At 39.7% G+C, this 16,543-nt stretch overlaps 1 long non-coding RNA gene across 2 annotated transcripts; it reads left to right on the plus strand.

Moving 5' to 3' along the window:
* Positions 1-21: 21 nt before the first annotated feature.
* LOC140195902 (uncharacterized) lies at positions 22-15,157 on the plus strand. 2 transcript variants are annotated; one of them, XR_011885569.1, is made up of 3 exons: positions 22-132; positions 14,558-14,955; positions 15,056-15,157. It is a non-coding gene; the product is annotated as an uncharacterized lncRNA (long non-coding RNA). The 2 variants fall into 2 exon arrangements; XR_011885570.1 differs by having other exon boundaries at positions 22-119.
* The last annotated feature ends 1,386 nt before the right edge of the window (positions 15,158-16,543 follow it).

Below are 16,543 nucleotides of genomic sequence, written 5' to 3' on the forward strand. Positions count from 1 at the left end.
TCTTTCCACAGATGCGGCCTGACTTACTGAGTGTGTTCTGCATTCTCAATTTTAGTTTCCATTTATTGAACTTCAATAATGTGACAAAACTTCCCAAAGAACATCACGGAGTTCACCAGGTAAAGATATGTGGTGAGTCAAAGGAGCTGATACAAAAAGGGGTGAGAAAAGCTTGCTTGATGCACTTGGAATTAAATGGTGCTAAAGGTGCATAGAAAGATGAAGTAGAGGAACTGAGAAAGGAAGATTGCAGAGAGTGCGGCTAAACAGCCATAGGTGAAATAAAAAGGGTGAGAATTGATTTAAATCTATTTATTCACACTTTCTTCAAATTGAACTACATGTACCTCAGCAGAAAATTGTAAAAACCAGAAATAAATATGATAATTATAATAAAAAGTTTAAATCAAATGTATAATAAATAACAAAATTCTCATGTCTCCAGGTTTGAGAATGGATGAGTTCATTCTCACAATGGACAGTTCATTAAAAATAAAGGGAAGCTTGAAAATCCAAATTTGAGTATAAATAACACTGAATAAAATATATTAATAATTCATAAAACAAATAAGTTAAGGTTAAGAAAGTATTTCATTATTTCTGGAATTGCTTTAAAGTCCCACAAACACTGTTGCCCTGTTAGGTTACATTTAAGTAGAGCGCATCTTTAAACTGTCAATCATCAATGATTTCTGGGCTGCTTTATGTTGCTTCTGACTAAAGAAAAGGTGGATTAAAGAGAAAGCATAATATAGCTGTTCTCCTGTTATTTACTTTGCCACATATGGTAATCATAATTGAGAAAACCTGAGCAGCGCACTGGCAGCAGCATGTTAAATTTGGTGTGCTGTTCTCACTCAGCTGCTGACTTAATAACAGTACTCTTCATTTCAATACACTAAAGGTTCTTTGATGAACCAAATTTCCTTCCCTGCCCCTTCCCCCTTTTCAGCAGTGTGCAAAAGGCACAATGACACAAATTAATTTAGCTTTAAAATAAACTGCTGGTTGTCTACTTTCAACAAAATGTGAAATTAATCACTTCAGTTAATGATAATTTTAGAAAATTTGCATCACAGCTTTTAAACACTCACTGTGCAATGATAGAAATGGGTAGAAGAGAATGAACTACATATGCCATAAGCTTCCTGAGGGGTTGAGTAAGGCCATGAGAAATATATGTGCTGGATTTGAGAGATTTATGGATATTACCTAGATCCAGAGATAACACTGCTGTCAGGAAACTCACTCTCACTCAGTAGCTGGTTATTTCTGTAAAATATGCTAGGTGATATTTTATTAATAAGGTTGCCTTGGGCTGACATACCACTTTTAACTCCGTGCTGGATTTGAGAGATGATTTGACAGCCTAAAGCAGTTCAGGGAAAACCGGCATATATATTTGGAATATCATTACTGGAGGCTTATACAGAAATAATTCAGCAGAATAATGGACAGAGTGAAACCTAAGGAAAGAACAAAGTTGAAATTGGACTGTGCAATATTGGTTTCTCAGCATTTTCTTCCAATTTTCTACATGAAATGTGTGTGTACAATTTTATTGTGGCTTACACAGCACACAACTTTTGACTGTATCATTGGAACAAGTCCAATGCAATGTAGACAGTTGTTGTTCTCGAGCTTTGTGTAACACTGATTTAACACCAGTCATGCTAGACAGGGCTGTGACAATCTAACTGATGCACTTTGTTAACAACATACAGGAAACCTGATGCACAGGTTTACTCATAACTTGCAATATTTGAAACAACTCTCATGATCTGCAGATTCTGTGGGGAATGAGCAGGAGGTTACTAGGTTCAAAGGCAATGTGCAGTCAAGTGTTGTACAGTAGGCAAGAGATTTGTACCTGATTTTAGACCATCCTTCACAAAGAAAGAATGAGATTTCAGTATTTGTAGGAGGAAGAGAAGGAAAAGGGAGGGGAAAAGTGAGTAGATAGCAAGAAGATAATATTTTTGGGTTTTCTGTAAGATACTCAATAACAACTCCATCACCCCAAGTCCAAAACTTCCAGCAAGTAGTCCGAGCACCATTAACAACATGCAGAAAAAGATGGAGTCAGGGCCACAGTGCCAGCAGAGGGTGGACAACATGTGCAGATAGGGGACAACTAACAATACTGCAATCAAATGTCAGCAACAAGAAGTAACTTAGCTTCTGTCTGCCATTCACCTGTATTATTTTCAACAAATCCTACATTCTAGATACCATTATTGAATAAAAATTTCAATATCGGTTTGATGCATAATTAATTTAATTGAATGAGCAAGCTGGAGTCTGGGTTTTTGTGTGAACCATGATACGTGACACCACTGCTGTCGGTAGAATCTTGGATGGAGATGAGGAGGCATGCCAGAGTGAGATAGATGGGCTGGTTGACCAGTACTTCACAGCCAACATCATCATATTCAAGGAACTGATTGTGGACTTCAGGAAGGAGAGGTCGGAAGAACACACACCAGTCCTTACTGGGGGGTTTGCAGTACAGAGGGTAAGGGGTTTCAAGTTCCTGAGTGTCAACATCTCAGAGAATTTATCCTGGGCCCAAAGCATTGATACAATTACAAAGGCAAACCAGTGGTTCTATTTCATTAAGAGTTTCAGAAGTTTCAGAATGTGACCAAAGATGCTTATAAAGTTCTATAGATGTATGGTGGAGAACATTCTGACTGGTTGTACCACAACAAGACTCAACCAGCTCCATCACAAGCCCAACCCTCCACGCCATCAAGGACATCTTCAAGAGGCAATGTCTCAAGAAGTCAGCATCCGTCACTAAAGGCCCTCACCATTTCATGCATTACCACTTCTCAGTACAACCACTGGGGAGGAGATACAGGAGCATGAAGATCCACATTCAAAGATTCAGAAACAGCTTCTTCTCCTCCTCCATCAGATTTTCTGGAAGATCCACAAACACATGGACACTATCATTCCTTTTGTTCTTGCACTATTTATTTAGTTTTTAAATTTATAGTAATTTCATGTCTTTGCACTGCCACAAAACAACAAATTTACAGTATATGATGTGAAACAGCAAATACCTCATCATATAAATCAGATATAATAATTCTAATTCTGACCATCTATCACCCGCAAGCCTTTTTGCCATGTACAAGGTATTTCAGTAGTACACAGAATGCTGTAATTGTAAGTGCACTTTTTATTGCAGTCCACACTACAAATTAATTGAAACAGTTTCATCATCTGGGAAACGCTGATTGCACCTCCTTGGCAGCCATCTCCAGACGCCACCCTGTACATTTGCTCCTTCCATCGCTGCTTAGCATTTTTGCAACCCACCAAGGCTTCTTTGACAACATCTAGAAAATACGTCACAATCGACACTATCTCCTCATTGTAGAAGGAGCTGCAATCTCCCAACTCCAGTGGCCCAGGTTGGGTGCTGACTTCTAGTGCTGTCTGCATGGAATTTGCATGCTCACCCAACAAACACTTCTGCACATCGCTCCTAATGTGGGTGGATGTTAGGATAATCAGGAAAGTTTTAATGGGCAAATGAGGGAGAATACACTGCACAGTAAAGAATGGGGGAATGGGAATGATGGGAATCTTTGGAGAGCTGTCATAATTCAATGAGCTGAATGGCCTCCTTTTATGGAGATAATGAAGAAGAGTTATGCACCATCCTGCCTTGGAAATATTTCTGCATGTCTTCCTTTCTTTGGATCAAAATTTTGCAACTACCTTCCAACAGTTTCTTCAGCACATACACCACTGTGTGCCAGGAAGGCAGCTTCTCAGCACCTTCCCGAGTGAAGGGCATTGATCACTATGTTAAAAGAATCTGTGGGACATGTTTGTTTTTGCTCAGATCTCAGATAAGGAAGGCAAACAATGTCCTTGGCATTAAAAGTCATGCTGTGAACAGGAGCTCCATGCGTTCAATGTTCAGGTATTTGATTGACCATCATTGAAGCTGTTGAGAGGAAAAGGGAAAGCAAGGGAGTGTACATAAGCAAGTAAGAACATTACAGCACAGGCGTAGGGATAGGACACTTGACCCATCGGCCTTTGGGTGAGGAACTAGAAACTGCATTTGCAGGAATCTGCAACAACAGAAAATCACCTGGAAGAAATCAGCAGGTCGAGCCACACCCATTGGTCTGGGTGGGGTGGGGGGTGGGGAGGAACTGTTGATGTTTTGAGGACTGAGAGTGGAGAGGGGAAGTAGCCAGTGTAAAGAGGAGAGTGGCGGTGGTGAGACAGGGACCATAGGTGACTGGTGGAGGAGGGAGATGCTAGTGCGAAGGATGACAGGAACATCAAGCCAGGTAGAAAGGGGGATGCTGGGGGAGAGTTGAGAAGTTGGGAGACTGAAGCAAGTGATTGTTAGATGGAGGCAGGCAGAAAAAAAAAAGGCAGATTGAGCCCGGTGGGGGTGAAAGGGATGGTCAAGGTGCCGACAGCTCCTGGAAGATGATTAAAAGGGCTAGGGCTGGGACCCATTGCAATTTGCCTATTGCCACAATAGGTTAACAGCAGATGCAATCTCAATGGCTCTTCACACAGCCTTAGACTACCTATGTCAGGATGCTGTTCATTGACTATAGCTCAGCATTTAATACCATCATTCCCACAATCCTGATTGAGAAGTTGCAGAACCTGGGCGTCTGTACCTCCCTCTGCAATTGGATCATCAACTTCCTTACCAGAAGACCACAATCTGTGCAGATTGGTGATAACATCTTTTCCTTGCTGACGATCAACACTGATGCACCTCAGGGGTGTGTGCTTAGCCCACTGTTCTACTCTCTATATACCCATGACTATGTGGCTAGGCATAGCTCAAATACAATCTATAAATTTGCTGATGACACAACCATTGTTGGTAGAATCTCAGATGGAGATGAGAGGGAGTACAGGAGCGAGATATGCCAACTAGTGGAATGGTGTCGCAGCAACAACCTGGCACTCAACGTCAGTAAGACGAAAGAGCTGATTGTGGACTTCAGGAAGGGTAAGATGAAGGAACACATACCAATCCTCATAGAGGGATCAGAAGTGGAGGGAGTGAGCAGTTTCACATTCCTGGGTGTCAAGATCTCTGAGGATCTAACTTGGTCCCAACATAGCGATGCAGTTATAAAGAAGGCAAGCCAGCAACTATACTTCATTAGGAGTTTGAAGAGATTTGATATGTCAACAAATACACTCAAAAACTTCTATAGATGTACCGTGGAGAGCATTCTGACAGGCTGCATCACTGTCTGGTATGGGGCTGGGAGGGGGGGGGGGCGGCTACTGCACAGGACCAAAAGAAGCTGCAGAGGGTTGTAAATTTAGTCGGCTGGATCTTGGGTACTAGCCTACAAAAGTACCCTGGACATCTTCAAGGAGCGGTGTCTCAGAAAGGCAGCGTCCATTACTAAGGATCCCCAGTACCCAGTGCATGCCTTTTTCTCACTGTTACCATCAGGTAGGAGGTACAGAAGCCTGAAGGCACACACTCAGCGATTCAGGAACAGCTTCTTCCCCTCTGCCATCCAATTCCTAAATGGACATTGAAACCATCAACACTACCTCACTTTTTTAATATATATTATTTCTGTTTTTTGCGCAATTTTTAATCTATTCAATATACATATACTGTAATTGATTTGCTTATTTATTTATTTATTTATTTATTTATTTTCTTCTATATTATGTATTGCATTGAACTGTTGCTGCTAAGTTAACAATTATTTCACAACACATGCCGGTGATAATAAACCTGATTCTGATGATTGTCTTTAAACTAGAATGGTTGGGGGTTGGGAATCAAATTAAAGAGACTAGGAGAGAGAAGGTTAGTTCACAAATAGAGAAAGCTAGCAGACAGTGTGTGAGGGAGGATAGGCAGGGGACAGAGATCGGGAGCACTCATTCCAAAGATGTAGGGGACAAGGAAGAAAAAGAAAACAAAGTTGTTTGCTCCATTAAGGATAAACAGAGAGTAAGAGGTAGAGAGTTTCTGAAATGCAACTATTTTAATGCTAGGAGCATTGTAAGAAAGGTGGATGAGCTTAGAGCATGGATTGATACCTGGAAATACGATGTTGTAGCTATTAGTGAAACGTGGTTGCAGGAGGGGTGTGATTGGCAACTAAATAGTCCAGGATTCGTTGCTTCAGATGTGATAGAATAGGAGGGGCAAGGGGGGAGGTGTTGCATTGCTTGTCATTGAAAATATAACAGCGGTGCTCTGGCAGGATAGATTAGTGGACTCGTCTAGGGAGGCTATTTGGGTGGAATTGAGGAATAGGAAAGGTGTAGTGATGCTTATAGGGATGTATTATAGACCACCTAATGGGGACAGAGAACTGGAGGAGCAAATTTGTAAGGAGATAGCAGATATTTGTAGCAAGCACAAGGTTGTGATTGTGGGAGATTTTAATTTTCCACACATAGACTAGGAAGCCCATTCTGTAAAAGGGCTGGTTGGTTTGGAGTTTCTCAAATGTGTGCAAGATAGTTTTTTGCAGCAATACATAGAGGTACCAACTAGAGAAGGGGCAGTGTTGGATCTCCTGCTAGGGAATGATATAGAGCAGGTGACGGAGGTATGTGTTGGGGAGCACTTTGGGTCCAGTGATCACAATACCATTAGTTTCAATATAATTATGGAGAAGGATAGGACTGGACCCAGGGTTGAGATTTTTGATTGGAGAGAGGCTAACTTTGAGGAGATGCGAAAGGATTTAGAAGGAGTGGGTTGGGACAATTTGTTTTATGGGAAGGATGTAATAGAGAAATGGAGGTCATTTAAAGGTGAAATTTTGAGGGTACAGGATGTTTATGTTCCTGTTAGGTTGAAAGGAAAGGTTAAAAGTTTGAGAGAGCTATGGTTTTCAAGGGATATAAGAAACTTGGTTCGGGAAAAGAGAGGGATCTACAATAAATATAGGCAGCTTGGAGTTAATGAGGTGCTCGAGGAATATAAAGAATGTAAAAAGAATCTTAAGAAAGAAATTAGAAAAGCTAAAAGAAGATACCAGGTTGCTTTGGCAAGTAAGGTGAAAATAAATCCAAAGGGTTTCTACAGTTATATTAATAGCAAAAGGATAGTGAGGGATAAAATTGGTCCCTTAGAGAATCAGAGTGGACAGCTATGTGCGGAGCCAAAAGAGATGGGGGAGATTTTGAACAATTTCGTTTCTTCGGTATTCACTAAGGAGAAGGATATTGAATTGTGTAAGGTAAAGAAAATAAAGGTAGTTATGGAAAGTATGACGATTAAAGAAGAGGAAGTACTGGCGCTTTTAAGGAATATAAAAGCGGATAAGTCTCCAGGTCCAGACAAGATATTCCCTAGGACCTTGAGGGAAGTTAGTGTGGAAATAGCAGGGGCTCTGACAGAAATATTTCAAACGTCATTAGAAACAGGGATGGTGCCGGAGGATTGGCGTATTGCTCATGTGGTTCCATTGTTTAAAAAGGGTTCTAAGAGTAAACCTAGCAATTATCGGCCTGTGAGTTTGACATCAGCGGTGGGTAAATTGATGGAAAGTATTCTTAGAGATGGTATATATAATTATCTGGACAGACAGAGTCTGATTAGGAACAGTCAACATGGATTTGTGTGTGGAAGGTCATGTTTGACAAATCTTATTGAACTTTTTGATGAGGTTACTAGGAAAGTTGATGAGGGTAAAGCGGTGGATGTTGTCTATATGGACTTCAGTACGACCTTTGACAAGGTTCCACACGGAAGGTTAGTTAGGAAGTTTCAATCATTAGGCATTAATATCGAAGTAGTAAAATGGATTCAGCGGTGGCTGGATGGGAGACGCCAGAGAGTAGTGGTGGATAACTGTGTGTCAGATTGGAGGACGGTGTGTAGCGGTGTGCCTCAGGGATCTGTACTGGGTCCAATGTTGTTTGTCATATATATTAATGATCTGGATGATGGGGTGGTAAATTGGATTAGTAAATATGCAGATGATACTAAGATAGGTGGCGTCGTGGATAATGAAGTAGGTTTTCAAAACTTGCAGAGAGATTTAGGCCAGTTAGAAGAGTGGGCTGAAAGATGGCAGATGGAGTTTAATGCTGAAAAATGTGAGGTGCGACATTTTGGTAGGACTAATCAAAATAGGACATACATGGTAAATGGTAGGGCATTGAAGAATGCTGTAGAACAGAGGGATCAAGGAATAATGGTGCATAGCTCCCTGAAGGTAGAATCTCACGTGGATAGGGTGGTGAAGAAAGCTTTTGGTGTGCTGGCCTTTATTAATCAGAGCATTGAGTATAGGAGTTGGGATGTAATGTTGAAATTGTATAAGGCATTGGTAAGGACAAATTTGGAGTATTGTGAACAGTTCTGGTCACCGAATTATAGGAAAGATGTCAATAAAATTGAGAAAGTACAGAGGAGATTTACTAAAATGTCGCCTGGGTTTCATCCCCTAAGTTACAGAGAAAGGTTGAACAAGTTAGGCCTTTATTCTTTGGAGCGTAGAAGGTTGAGGGGGGGCTTGATAGAGGTGTTTAAAATTATGAGGGGGATTGATAGAGTTGACGTAGATAGGCTTTTCCATTGAGAGTGGGGGAGATTCAAACAAGAGGACATTAGTTGAGAGTTAAAGGGCAAAAGTTTAGGGGTAACATGAGGGGGAACTTCTTTACTCAGAGAGTGGTAGCTGTGTGGAACGAGCTTCCAGCAGAAGTGGTTGAGGCAGGTTCGTTGTTGTCATTAAAAGTTAAATTGGATAGATATATGGACAGGAAAGGAATGGAGGGTAATGGGCTGAGTGCAGTTCGGTGGAACTAGGTGAGAGTAAGAGTTCGGCACGGACTAGAAGGGCCGAGATGGCCTGTTTCCATGCTGTAATGGTTATATGGTTATATTGCTCATGTCTGATCTGTCCAGGCCTCTTCTGTGCTGGTTCTCAATTTCACAATTTCAAGAATCTACCTATTTCCTCTTTAAATATCTCCAGTGTTTTAGCCCTCACAGCCCTTCAGTGTGGAGAATTCCAGAAGCCTCCCCTTCAAAGAATGCAAGGTCTGGCTGCATATTTAACAGAAGCAAAATCTATTATATCCTGATCAGCTATTCCCTGAATTATCGCTTAACCAATTTCCCAGTGCCTGCCTTAACAACCTATTAAATGTTCACACTTTGACTATAACATAACTAAGTCTGGACTATTCATTTTCCTTCTTTATCTTCAAACCCATCTCCCACACTGTGAGGCTTTTACAAAAACCAGACAGATCGCAAGGTCCCAATTTATTTGAACACTTACTGTGATAAAGATGCAGAATCGCAGGCTCTACGCTTTCCCTCTGTTCTTGACACCTTATTAATTTGGTTTCCATTTTTGTTCATCCTCCAGTATTTAGATATAATGTCATAGAGCATCTGTCCCTCGACAAAATTATTGTCTCTTTAAGGATTGTTTCATGTGACTAACAGTTGGTTATTATTGCAATAAGATTTGGTGGTGAAACTCTCAGATGGAGAAAGTAACAAGAAGTCACAAGAGACTACATACAGATGCTGGAATATGGAGCAACAGAGAAATCAATAGAGGAACTCTGCATCCATGGAGGGAAATGAACAGTCGACATTTCAGGTCGAGACCTCCCACCTGGACTACCCATCTATTAGGATTGTCTAGTTTTCAAAATTGCCTCTTGCCTCAAGAATCTTTGTTTATAGTTTAACCTACTCTGCATTCCAGTGGAGTATGAATAAGGGAGATACTGAGACACAGGTGATTCCTTCAGCCTATCTGAATCCTTTTGTATTAAGTATGCATCTTGAAATCCCTCCTAATTTCATGTTATCTTCAGATTTTAAAGATTTTGAAGTTTATATTCACAATTTTTGTTTTTTTTTGCTTTTTTTTCTGAGTGCCTTTGTTTTTTAATGTATTTATTGCTGATTCGTGTGTTGGCCTTAGTGGCCCTTAATAGCTATTTCAGCCATTTTAGAGTATCTTTGAGTTAACCACTTTGATGTGGATCTGGATTCAATAAAGGTCAGAGCAAGTAAGGATAGCAGGTTTAGGAAAGAAAGTATCAAGAGGAATATCAAGCAGTAGCAAATCAAGACAACTGGATTTGCTCTGTTGTCCAGCAGACTTTTTGCCATTCATCTGAGAGCTTTCTTCAGTTTTAATCCATGGTGGGTAGTTTTCCAGTTTATAAACTCTGTGAGTTGTTTAAAGTTATAGCAATAACATGAGGATTTTTAAGGGTCATAGAGGTAATGAGAGGGCATTAGTCTTAGCTTTGCATGAATGGAGGTGTGAAATGTTGTGGGGATGCCAGGTTAGAGATGTTAGGCCTGCATTGTAAATAGCTGATAGATGGTGTCATACCCCACCTTCTCTGTTCAGCAATGGGTTTTCCAATTGGACAAAGATGTTTCTTTAACCCCTCTTTCAAACCACCTGTCCTTCCTGTCCAAAATATGCATATCATTATCATCAAAGGAGTGCAAAGTTTATAAGCTGGAAAACTACCCACCAAGGATCAGAACTGAAGAAGCCTCTCGGATGAGCGGCAAAGCATCTTCTGGACAACACAGCAAGTCCAGTTGTCTTGATTTACAACTGCTTGATTTACAATGACTTGCATGACAGAGAACCTTCATAGACATGTCAAGAGGAATGTATGGAACAGATTAATTGGGTTGGAGAAAGGGATGATTAATGTTCATAATGCAAGGAGGATGGACTAACTATCTCTCTCTCACTCTCTCATTCCCTTACTCCCTCACTCCCTCACACCCTCACATCCTCACTCCCGCACACTCTCACTCTCTCTCAGTTGTGGACTTACAGACCAAAATTAATTTAAGGACATCTGTGGAAACAGAAATCTGTCCATTACCTGGAGATGGCCTGTACTATCTTCTTTTGTTCCAGATTATGTAATTAATTGAATATGAACTAAACAGCTGTAAAAGTGGGATCTGAATGGTTGCAGATTGTTAGTCCTTGCCTCTGCACTTGACAACAGCACTTTAACCATTACATTGCTGCATCCAGTAACCTATAAAAATTAAAATCTAATAATCTATCTCTATCTATTTATAATTCTTTCCTTTTGGTGTCTCTGTTTCTGATTATCCATTTTTATCCCTTTGTGTCTTTTATACCTCCTTTTACTTAATACCTGAATTTTCTCTACTCAATCCACTGATCAGTTTGTATAAATTTAATCCAACCCATCTGCTATGAATCTGTTAGAATATTTGCACTGTTTTACACTTTGTTCGATTTTTACTTTCCATTGCAGTCAATGGAGATGAAATTTGTACACAGTGAATTACAAGCAGTCTATATGTCTTCAATGAAATTTGATTTTATTTCCTTGATCAGAATGGAGTCATTTGATTCATTTGTTGGTGTTTCATTCTTATGTTAAGTTTTGTACCTCCAAAGCATAAAACTGATCGAAAGGAAAACAGGGAAGGCGACAGATGCAAGCCTTAGTTCACTTTTTACTTTACGTGAGGCACGCATGTATCATGTGATGGCATCATGATGTTTGCAGTTCACTTATTTTTACCCATGATGAATTATTTAAACAGGCAAAAATGCTTAATCAAACAATATTTTTACAATATTACTCAAATATTATTGAAATATTAAATACACTACACTCCGCCCTGCTTAGCTATAAACTTCAACTCAATATGGAATGTATCTCAACTATATACAGTGTATACTATATAATACAACTATTATTCAGGCATCCACAGCATAGTAAATTTTAAATTGTCCCATTCAGGCCTAAAGATTTAATCACTGTGGAGGATTTCTAACTTTTGTGGAATAACGTCTTTCCTGAAAAGGGAAGTCACTGGTGAGACATATGGGTATGAAAACAATCTATGGTTCTGGGGCCTCCGCTGTGGTGGTTAAAAGATGTGACTCTGGGATAACAGAGAGTGGTTCTGACAGCTCTAGACACCCTTCTTATCCTTCCTTTTTCTTCTTCTAGTTTGTGCATCTTGATCTGGGGAAGGTGCGTTAAGTTTACTGGAGTACTCTCTTATTAATCCTTCTATTTCTCCCTTTACGATGGGATCTCTTCTCCTGGTTGTCTCATGCAAAACAACATCTGACAAATCCTCTGTTTTTGTACGTCCATTGACTCCTTTCTTTTTGGCCTCCCATTCATCTAGCTGGACCTTGGTCTTTGCATCTACTTTCACAAGCAGCTTTTTGTCATGCAATAACCTTAATGCACGCAGGGTAGATTCTGTTTCTTTATACGCACAAAAGCCAAATGCCTGCAACTTTCCAGAAGCTTCTTGAACTTGTTTCCACTGGACTTTGTTTTTTCTCTTCTCTGAGCAGTCCATTTATTTTTGTCTTACCGACATGCTCTTTGTATCTGTCCTACTTTGTTGCATGTTCTGCAAGTTTCACCTTTAAGCCTGCATTGGTGTGGTGTATGTGAGCCACTGCCATAATGGTAACACTATTTTTCAGCCAGGCAAGTTGCTGTTCACGGTCACTTTCATTCTTGACTGCAACTCAATTGCGTCCCTGTCTGCCATGTCCATTGATACAGCTATTGCGATTCCTCTTTTAAATATAAGTTGTGCTTCAGTTAGGAGCCGTACTTGATGTTTTCTTGGGAGATTCCACAAACTAAGCAATCTCTCAGTGCATCATTCAGCCCATTATTGAACTGACAATGCACAGGCAATCTTTTCAGTTCAGCCATGCAAGCTGGAATGGACTCACCTTCCTTTGATTCCACTTATGAAACTGAAAGTGTTCTGCAATCAACAATGGTTTCAGTTCTAAAAGTTCCTGCATTACTTTCATGATATCAGCAAAGCAGATTTTAACTAGTTTCGTTGGAGCAGTCAAACCCCTAAGCAAACTGTATGCATTTAAACCAAATGCATTGAGTAAAACTGGTACTTGTTTCTCATTGGTTATTTCATTTGCTTTGAAATACTGCTCAATTTGTTCTTTATTCAGCAGCCAGTTATGTTCTGTGTAATCAAACGCATCAATCCTTCTACTGTAGCTAGGTATTTCTACTTTTTTTTATTTATATATGCTTATTATCCCCAGTGTACATTGTTTATGAAGTCGTGAATATGTCTATTTCTGCCTTTTTTTAAATTCAACCGTCTTTCCTTTAGTGAAGAAAATGCACCGCTCCGAAGAAAAAAAGCATGCAGTGTTTTTTTTTAACTCAAGTGTCTCGCTGCGCATCAACAGATTGGTAGTTTTCAGGGGTTCATTTTTAAAATACCTTGTTGCCACTGTTATGTTTGTAACTCCAAAACATAAAGTTAATTGAAAGGAAAACAAGGGAGCCATGAGATACAAGTTTTAGATTTTTTTTACTTTAAGCAAGGTGTCCACGTATCACCTGGTAGCGTCATGACATATGAAATTCATTTATTTTTACATGTAGCTGGTAATGAATTATTTAAACAAACAAGGTTTAATCAAAAATATATTTACAATATTACTCAAATATTACTAAAATATTAAATACACATCACCTAAGTTCTTTGCTTTCATTTCCAAGCTTTATCCTTATATGTACTTTCTCTAAAACCAATCCCAATGGTTTCTGGACTTGTACCTAAGGTTGCTTTTGCAGCTATCGAGGATGGTGGATTTAACCAGACCCCAGAGTTCATCGATATCCTCTGGATATTCCCTTGAGAGTTTCCCCAGATGAGTCCTGAAGGTGCATTTGGATGGTAGGGTCAAGCAGGCTCTCAGAATTTAGTCTTGGGCTGGTCTGCTGCTTATGAACCCTCCTCTTTTTCATGAGTCTGATGGACACAATGGAACAGATCAGGTGATGATCTGTCCAGCAGTCATCTTTGCCACTCATAGCTCTTGTGATATTCACATCACAAAGCTCCCTAGCTTGGACAATGACATATTCAATGAGATGCCGCTGTTTAGATCAGTGGTACTGTCAAGATGCCTTGCATTTATTTTTCTGGTGAAAGAGAGTGTTCATGATGATAAGATTGTGCTTAATACATGTGGTGAGAAGTAGTATCCCATTGAGTTGATGTTGCCAATGCCTTCCTTTCGTGTGGTAACCTTCCAAAGGATGAAGTTCCAACAAGCCTTTGTATTGAAGTCCCCTAAGGGAATTATTATGTGCTCCTTGGGGATGCTCGACAGTGTTGTGTCTAGGCATGCTTAAAAAGCCTCTGTTTTATACTTATGTGAGTCCAGAGTTGGTGAATAAGCACTTACAAAGGTTTCCATCTGGTAGTTGGCAAGCACATTCACAGATCCCCATGGGAAGTTTAAAAAGTTGACTGATAAGCTGGTTCTTCATTGCAAACCAAAATCATGGATCCTGGGCTCTTCAGTTTCCTTCCCTTTCCAGAAGAAAGTATAACCACCATTCTCCTCCTCCAGTTACCCTTCGTCTGCCAGATGGGTTCAGGAAGAGCAGCTAGGTCAATCTGGCATCTCCTCAGTTCTCTGGCAATGGTTACAGTTTTCCTCTCAGGTCGTGCACTGCTTGTATTATCTATCTGAGTGTGCTCATCTCACATCTCCCCAAACAGATCCTGTACTCACAGTAGAAGGAAGGTCAGCGAGCCTCTAGTGGGCAAAGGAAATGCTTCAAAGACAACACCAAAATTAGCCTGAAGAAATTCAACATTACATCTAAAAACTGTGAAGATACTGCACTCAATAGATACACTTGGAGGAAGTCTGTTCAAGAGAGAGCTAAGCTATATGAGAGCAATCTCTGCTGTGCCACCACAAACAGGCAACCAGTGCAGAGACTGAACAACCAAAAAGACCCAAACACTAACCACAGCCACCACTTACTCTTGCCCACACTGTAGCAGAATATGTGGATCCTGGATCAGTCTCTACAGCCATCCGAGGAAGTACCAGTAGACAACCTCTTTGGAGAACATCTTACTCGATCTGATGTTCTGGATACTTATCTGAAGTACGTTCCAAGTCTTTTTGCCAAAACATTTTACATTCTAAAATTCCAATATGTAAGAAAAAGTGCTGTTTTCATTCTCTTTGTTCTTGTGTTTGGATAGAAAACCTGAGGAAAATACTATAAAGAGCAGTTCAAGCAGGTAAAAGGGAGAAGCTTCAAGGAGATTCATCCCTACAGCTTGTCCACATCAAGTACTTCAATGAAAATAAATTGCCTTACAATGCCACAAAAAAAATCTAACGTGTGAAATACTCACTTGCATCGCAAATCACAAAGAATTATTGGATCATTCACCCAACACCTAAATGAATCCACAACAGAATAAGGCAAAATTAAGTTTTATGTACCAATAAAGTATTTTAATCTCTCAGCAGCCCATAAATTGGCTGTTCTTGTTAGGTGTAGAAAATTGCTTGTGCTATGTTGTTTTTTGGCTTAGAGCCCATTAATCATTATTAGAAAAACATCATGGAAATTATTATGATTATAAGGGAATATTGGTTCGTTTTAGAGTTGTGACCCAGATTCAACATTGTTTTACATTATGATATTTGCATTGATTTTGCAAACCAGAAACAATTAACCTTTATTGCTATTATAATAGAGGATTATTATATGTTACATTAGAGTGGCTAACCCCACTTCAAAAAGTGTAAGTAACTTCACTCTGCACTTTATAAGATTTGAGCTCATTTCACATTCAGACATTATCACTTTATTCACAAAATTAATTGTTTTCTGCTGAAAGCCATGTTAAGCAAAATTTTATTTTATTTTACAACATTGTTGACAGCACTATGGTGATATTTTATTTCTCAACCTACAAAGAAGAATTTCTGCTATTGGATTAAGTGTGCTTCTGCTGCATGTCACAACATTGCCAATTGATGACTGCTGGGCTTCCAAAAGAAATCTCTGTTCATTACTCATGAGATATCAGAGTTGTTAAATGTTTTAAATCTCCTATTATGTTCCAATAACATATTGAAGCACTCTTCCACCATGATTGAAAGCAACTGCTCCCTGCTGGAATCCTCCATTACTGAACTTTGAGTTGAAAGTTACTTCACCTCAGCAACCATGGTTCCGTCTATACCTACCAATAACATGTGAGATAAGTAGGTATAAAGGAAACCAGTGATAGTTCTCTTTTTCTGTTTCTCAGGAGCATGCAGAAGCCACAAATGCTCTGAGAAATCAGGATAGAACTTTGCATCCCTTTGGAATGCAAGAAACAAACTTGAGGAAGTAGAAAGAAGGAACATTACCACTAGGGCGAGAGATGTGGAGGAAACATAGAAACAAAGGTGGGCTATTTGCTTCTTGATCATATTTTGCTGTTTATTAATTGTGATCAAACTTCATATACTAACCAATTCCTCATTTTCTCTTGTTACCTTTACTTAACAAGGATCTGTCAATTTCTAGGTTGTGTTAACCATCAATGAGCATTTATGGAAGAATTACCAAACTCTACATGTTTTTAAATTTATACTCTTACCTTCATTGCTAGAAGTCCTAGCTCTAATTTATAGACCAGGCCCTCTTGTCCCAGCTCATTTCCCAACCATCAGCAATAGCCCCACCC

This window comes from Mobula birostris, chromosome 4 (genome assembly GCF_030028105.1).
Source record: "Mobula birostris isolate sMobBir1 chromosome 4, sMobBir1.hap1, whole genome shotgun sequence".
Classification (NCBI taxonomy): Eukaryota; Metazoa; Chordata; class Chondrichthyes; order Myliobatiformes; family Myliobatidae; genus Mobula; species Mobula birostris.